At 38.0% G+C, this 7,687-nt stretch overlaps 1 non-coding gene across 1 annotated transcript; it reads left to right on the top strand.

Annotated features, from left to right (window-relative positions):
* Positions 1–2,500: 2,500 nt before the first annotated feature.
* Positions 2,501–7,633, top strand: LOC101294230. The gene is made up of 3 exons (XR_185429.1): positions 2,501–2,758; positions 2,885–2,954; positions 6,826–7,633. It is a non-coding gene; the product is annotated as an uncharacterized LOC101294230 (transcript).
* Positions 7,634–7,687: the final 54 nt, after the last annotated feature.

Genomic DNA, 7,687 nt, shown 5'->3' with positions numbered 1-7,687 from the left:
AGATGAAAACAGATCTCCTTTTCCTTTACAGACTCTTACACCCAAACCCTCTCTTGAAGCAGACAACAAGGACATAAGAATAAGCTATAAAGAGAAGCTATACAAGTAAAGTACAAAGTAAAAGATAAAGTGTACAGTAATAGGAACAGCTGGAAATCCTAAGAATAATAGCCAGAACCCCAGCCATACTTTCAGAGTACAAATCATGCTTCAACTTCCAATAGTTTTCTTCACTCATTCAATATACATATACATGGCCACAATCGATGCTATCTCCGGAAGCTAATTTGCGGCTTCAAATGGCAGCTAGTCATGGTTGGTGCCGCTCCTGATCTCGACACGGATTATGGTTACGTCTGTTTGCAACTTGGTGCGGCCACTGCACGCGGCGGCAGGCGTTGCGACAAGAAATGATGGACTGTACAAGATGATTTGGTTGCCGGAAGCGGTTGTATCGTCAACTGGAAAGAGGAAGGCTACTAGTTCAGAATATATACACACATTATTATTGACGATTAAAGCCTCTAATGATATCATTCACTCTTAATTGCTATTTCTTGCGCAATAAACACCTCAAGTACGTAGTGAATGCATGCATGCTTGTCGATTACATACTAGAGAATAATGGAAAGGTTACAGCTGCATGTCATACAAGATATTGGTGGCATATTAGAAACCCTAATACTAAACCCTAAACCCTATATCTGCTTATTATTTTGAAACGATTTAAACAATCCTAAATCATGTATATAACTGAATCCCAATCCTTTACCAATACATATTAGAAACCCGGCCGGTTTGTAAGCCTTTAATTAACACGTTAGTACTCCCTTAGGAAAATGATTTTTAGCCTTAATAAGGCTTAAGATTTATGACTTTAATCTTAAGTGGCATGCTATGTCACCTAAACACATCACCAATTAAAAAGATTATGTCATGTCGTTCTTAAGAAAAAATACAATCTTATCCTTCCAAATTCAATGGCTCTAAATTATTTTGTTTTTTTATTAAGAGAAAATTTTTTTGTCTTTCTTTTATAATTAAAAAATATATATTTCTAGCATTTTCTTTCTCTTTTCCTTTTCATCACTATCATGCTTAAATTGAACTGTAAACACAAAATAATCTGCAACGAATAACAGAAAGACACGTGTACAAAATAATATATTTGTATCGATGAATTTACGGGTTACAATCTCTGTGGGTATTCTTTTAACAAGAATGTCATCTGATTCGATCTCCGACGTTGATTTGATCGAAGGGTGACAAGCACTTGATCTTGAATTGAACTATTGTAATTTGAACTTCTTATCGTGTTGACGATTTGTAGAAGAAAGTTGGCCAAGGGCCGTAGAGGCTTGATCTTGGTCGAATTTGGGCCACGAGAGGTGTCACGTGGTGAACATTATTCGGCTTGATAGCGGATGAATCGGCACGTGTGTTTGGTGTTTGTTGATTCTCCATAAGCTTGTTGAAGAACTTGGTAGAAGTTTTGATTTGTTGAAGGGCTTGAAAACAAAGGTTGATCAAGGGCCGTAGAGGCTTGATGTTGATCGGGTTTGGGCCACGAGCAGTTCCACGTGGTGGTTGCTCTTCGTCTTGTAGTTGGTGAAGATGTCGGTTATTTGGCAGCTTGGTGACTCTTCGGGATTTGACAACTTCTAGGCTTGAGGTTGATGAAGAATCGACTATTTGGCAGCTTGATGATTCTTCAAGGGTATAAGAGACTTTTGAGCTTTCGGGAGTAATTTTTTTTCTCTTGTCGAAAGTCCTCTTGATATGAGAGGGGGTATTTATAGTGTCGATGCTCCTCCGTATATGAAATGCATTGAAGTCACCCTTTTAATTGTATTTCTTTAATGATATAATTAAATCAATAACTTTTGTTGATTGATTCAATTATTCAATGTACCATAATTAAATAAATCAGTCTTAATTGATTGATTTAATTATGACCAATAAGGTATTTCACTAATTTGATTAAATGTCCGACTTCCTTTTCGATAATCGAGTTAATTTGATTGATATCTGATTATCGATTGACATTTATTATTTGATTTTAGTCGGGATTTAAGGTTTTGTTGTCGACCGACCATTCACACGTCGCCACGTGTCATTTCTGACGACTTTTCAACTTTGTCAACTCACGAGCCACGTATGCAATTTGTCGGGCCCATGTGTCATCCGAATAATTTAATGATCATTATTCTTGTTAAATTTTATGCGTCTACAAATGCCCTCATTTCAAGGTGCATCGTAGTCATGTCGTCGTCACGTGTCAAAGGTGCAGCTTGAAGTCCATGCTTTTGATGTGGATGATTGTAGACCAACTTCTTGGGCTCCAATGTTTGTGGACATTCTTTTAAATTTGTAGGAATTCCCGAATTTTAGGACTTTTAAATTTGAAGGGTCCCCTATATTTGAAGGGATTCCTTAACTTTGCGGGATCCCTAATTTTGTAGAGATTCCTCAAATTTGTTTAATTCGGTAAGGATTTTTTAGCCGAATGTATATGGTAAGAAATATTAGATATATTCCTTTCTCGATTTGATTGATTGCTTGCAAGATTTCCCCGATCTATGATTTTAGGATGTCAAATAACTTGGAGCCAGCGGGAAATCTTTGATTCCCTCCATAATTTTGTAGTCTTGACTAGGCAGTTACTTGTGTAGCAACCCCTAGGACTTCAATATAAATTTAGGGTTCCCCGTTTGAAGCATAATACACTCCAATATCTTTCGCCGCTGCCGTCCTCAAGGTAGTTTCTGCCGTCTGCAAAATTTCCAGCCGTCTCTTTCTTGTTACTGATTTGATTTTGCTGCTCACCACCCCAAGCTTGTTTAGCCTACTCACCATTTTGACCTTCTTGGTTTTTGTCCCCCAGGGCGCAAGCACTAGAGGTGATAACTTTCAAATTGCAGACGCATAGAATTCTTTCAAGAGGCCGACGCAAGGTATGGTCTTTGATTTAGTTTGAATATATTTGTATCAAATCTCTGCCATGCTCACAGGCTTTTGGATAGCAGCTACTAACCTTTGATTTTCAAGGAGAGTGGTCTTCACGTGGGTATCTTCAATTGACCTTGATATTTAGAGACTTGAGTTGCTTCTCTGTTTTCAATTGCAGACTCAGTAGACTTTTCACTTTGATTCGTTCCCTTTTATTTTTTTTAATTTTTTTTTTAGGACATTGATGGCATTGAAATACGTGAACACCTAAGTGCTTGATTTTTCCATTGAAATAAATCACTCAAAGTGTTAATGCTTTGCGTATCTAAACGGCAATTAAAGAACGCAAATACCTAACCGCTTGATTTGTTTCATCGCTTTGACGTGAGATAAATCGCTCAAAGTGTTTAGGCTTTGCGTACCTTGACGGCAATTGAAGAACGCGAATACCTAACCGCTTGATTTGTTCCACCTCTTTGACGTGGGATTAATCGCTCAAAGTGTTTAGACTTTACATACCTTGACGTCAATTGAAGAATGTAAACACATAACCGCTTGATTTGTTCCATCTCTTAAACGTGGGATAAATCGCTCGAAGTGTTTAGACTTTGCGTATAGACGTACACTATTCTCCATGACGTTTTTCAAGAGTTTCAAGAATGGAACAATCATCAACCTTGAAGATGTCGAGGACATTCAAAATGACGACACCGCCTCTCGTCTGAGCTGGCTCGTCATGATTTCTCCTCCTTGAGCTTCACTGATGTTCCTTTAACCAGATGTCTCTTTGCCGACAACATTTGCTTCTCCGTGAGCCTTGACGACGCTCACCGAGACACATGTTTCATTGTCAACGGTCAGAGGTTACCCTTTGTGAGCATTGGCAACGCTCACCAAACCACATTTTCATCGCCAACGATCAATGATCACCCTCTGTGAGCCTTGCCGACGCTCACCGAGCCACGTATCACTATGCCATTTCTTGTATCAGACGACACAAATGTTGTGTCGCCTGATATAAATCGTAGGTGTCGCCTAACATGTCGTTGATGAGGTTCTCCGACGACACAAATGTTGTGTCACCTATAAGAACCTCAGGCGACAAAAGACTTTTTTCATTTTGTGTTGCCTGAATTGAGATAAGACGGCAAGGTATATATGTCGCTTGATAGTTTAAACAACAACATGCTAGAAGGCGACGTATCTTTTTTTGCCGTGAGGCGACACAGCTCTTTGTGTCGCCTTATAACTGTGAGAGAGAAATACTCCTTACAACAACATATAGGTGTAGATTAATTTGTTTAAAGACGACATTTAAACATCATCTGAAAATGCTACAGGCGACATATACTTGATGAATTAGAATTTAAACTTTTCCACGCTACATTTATGTGTCGCTGGATGAACCCACACGACACACTATTGATGTTGTTTCTGGTCTAGACGTAGTATGACGACACATTTGCATTAGGTGAATGATCTTCAGGCAACGTATATTTTTTGTTTTTTCATTTGGTCTCTTTAAGACAATAGGTATCTGTCGTTTGATATGCTTTAAGCTTTCACTACGTGATATCTTTTAGGCTTTCGACATTTTCAGGCGACATTTGTCTATCGTATGAATGAGCTTGAGCTACATACAAGTGATGCCTTCTTTTGATTTAAATCGAATGTACTGTACAATTAGTATATAAAATTGTACAATTTGTATACAGTTTCAAATAAATTACAACATAAGAAAAGACATAAATCTAATCTCTTCATGTTTCCTCTCTGAGGCTAGATCTGCTGCCCTTAATATTGACCAAACAACAAGCCCTTTTTTTACAAGCCAATTGCCGGAAATTTGCCATGACCTCCCTGTATTCTTCTAAATACCAAGTTATCGACATATAGCACCAAAGACAATGAAATCAGCCACAACTCAATTCAAAAACCACAACACAGTAACAACACATCAATTCAAATTGTAATCCTTACCTCCAAATCCACTCAAAAACTAAACCTGAAACTTCTGCTTGCCCGATTTTCCAATGCATGCAACATAACGATCAAGTCAGTCTTCATAACAACACCCCAAATATCACAAACCAAGCAGCAATCACAAAGACGAATGTTTTACCTTTTGAAAACGAATTTTGAAGATCGACCAGAGTCCCTGATTAGGAATTTGAGCCTCTGTTCTAATCCCAAACCACGACTGCTGCTCTTAAATCCCTCCAAGGCGCGACTAGGCTTCACCTAAGTTCTACACACTCTTCGGATTTTAGGTTCGGGTTTACTCCCAACACAATAACAGCAGCCCTCATAGCATCTCCGGTGTTGGTTTGGTATTCAGAAAGATGAGACGAATTCGAGAAGGGGAAGAACGACGCCGGGAAACCTCGTCGGAGACTCACCGAAAAAACCCGGAAAAACAGAATTGGGGATATCTCCGATTAGGGCACAAGTTAGAGAAACAACAGCACAGAAAGGAAGAGGGAATTGAGAAGGAGAAAGACCTTACCATCGACCAACCAGACGGTGACCGGAAACGCCGGAATTCCGAGAAGACAACCGGGTTCCTCCTCTACCGATCTCTCTCATCTATGGCTCTACAAACGATTTAAGGGTCGGGTTAGGTAGAGAAGAGGAAGTCTGACGTTTTGATGGTGGTCTCGCGGTGTGCGGTGGCCGGAGACGGCGGCGTCAGGCGGAGGACGCCACTGACGCAGGCGGTGTCGAGAGGAGAGGGAGAGAAGAACGGGTCAACGCCCGTAATGGCTTTTGACTGAAGTCAGCCCCCTCCTTTCTTTTAATACCCAAACCAACAGCCAAGATTTAAAAATTTGGTATTCAAATTTCAAAAAATTTTGCGCTTTTTTTTTTTCAAGAATTGCGCCTCTTTTCCTTATACATAGATGTCACCCTAACACACTAACATATTAATTTGTCTAGCTACAAAATCACATGTTGGGGGGGGGGAACCAAACTCAATTGTTGAGGATATTCCCTCCAAAGGTATTTCAGAAACTAAAAAGTAACTATAAGACAACACATAAATGTTGTCCTATTAACAAAAAAAAAATTTTCTGCAAAATGAAATGGTTTGGAGAGAATCCACCTAAGTTAAAATTAAGGCTAGAGTTTCGTTTACCTCCAAATTCAGAAATTATACTATTTCAGTATCAGCCAACACATAAATGTTGTCTTATTAACAAAAAAATTTGTATGCAAAATCAAATGGTTTGGAGGAATCCACCTAATAAGTTAAAAGGCTAGGGTTTACCTCCAAAGTCAGAAATTACTAAATTTCAGTATCAGCTAACACATAAATGTTGTCTTATTAACATAATTAAGTAAACTTTTCACACAAGTTGTCAATTCATAAAAATTCAATATCAGCCAACACATAAATGTTGTCGTATTAACATAATTAAGTAAAATTTTCACACAAGTTGTCAATTCAATAAAAATTCAATATCAGCCAACACATAAATGTTGTCGAATTAACATAATTAACTAAAATTTTCACACAAGTTGTCAATCTATAAAAATTCAATATCAGACAACACTTAAATGTTGTCTTATTAACATAATTAACTAAAATTTTTCACACAAGTTGTCAATTCAATAAAATTCAATATCAGTCAACACATAAATGTTGTCTTATTAACATAATTAAGTAAAATTTTCACACAAGTGATAGAAGCATAAAATGCGACATTCTTAATGTGTTATTACCTCCATTTGTACTTTGATTATCTCTTATTGTCGTAGAATAGAGTCATAATGTAGAGTCAAAAGTTTTTGGTAGAGTTATGTGTAAAACGTGTTAAACATAGAGGAATGATGTAGAAAATTATCACAGATTGATTTAACTTCTCTGATACTTAGGTGACATGTAGAAGAGTGCCGAGAGGAGTGTTCCTGATGGACCTAGGGAAGCAAAGCAGCTGATCCACGAAGCCTTGTCCATGAATGAGAGGTCCAAACCAAGTCCAATATGGAGAAGAAGATATAAATTCGGCAGAATTTCAAGAATATCCAAGCCTTGCAAATCCAGATTAAATCGGGAGAATTCTTGTGCACGTCTGTCAACTTCAACGGACTCTCCAGGACAGCTCACAATGAATCAGAAAACGTGCCAGATATGGATAGAGAGCTACGGGAGTCTAGTTTCCGAATCAATTGGAATCACCTCAATATCTATTTTCTAGAGGGAGTTATGAAGTAATCATCAGACGGAGGTCATTCTGCCGAAATTGAGAAGAACTAGGAATCCTAAACCAACTTGGTTTAGGCTTTGTGGCCGACTTCTCTAGGGTTTTTCCTCTATATAAAGCACGACTTCAAGAGCAGAAAAACATCATCTCTACTCTTGCAATTACATAGCCGAAACTCTACCAAACCCTATACAGAAAATTACTTAGCCGATTCATCCACCACAAACCATAAGAATCATTCCATCCTTCCACCGATTTTCCCCACAGTTGCCGAACCTTTCAAGGTTGTAAAAGTGTGATTTTCTCATGGCTTCTTGTATTATTTTCTGTATAGTTTCGAACTCTATTGTAATATACTTTTCGATTTTGGTTTTATTTATCAAACATGGTTTTCGGATTTCTTTGTGATCTTTGATTGTTCTATGTTTTGATTTGTAACTTCTTGAATATATGATGATTTCGTGATTTAGGTTTTAGGGCAGTAGCATGTTCTTATGTGTTTTTGATTTGTAATTGATTAATTATCATGAATT

The sequence above is a fragment of the Fragaria vesca genome, unplaced genomic scaffold, assembly GCF_000184155.1.
Source record: "Fragaria vesca subsp. vesca unplaced genomic scaffold, FraVesHawaii_1.0 scf0511849, whole genome shotgun sequence".
NCBI classification, from domain to species: Eukaryota; Viridiplantae; Streptophyta; class Magnoliopsida; order Rosales; family Rosaceae; genus Fragaria; species Fragaria vesca.
The sequence above is the reverse complement of the archived record's forward strand: the minus strand, read 5'-3'. Positions and strand labels throughout refer to the sequence as shown.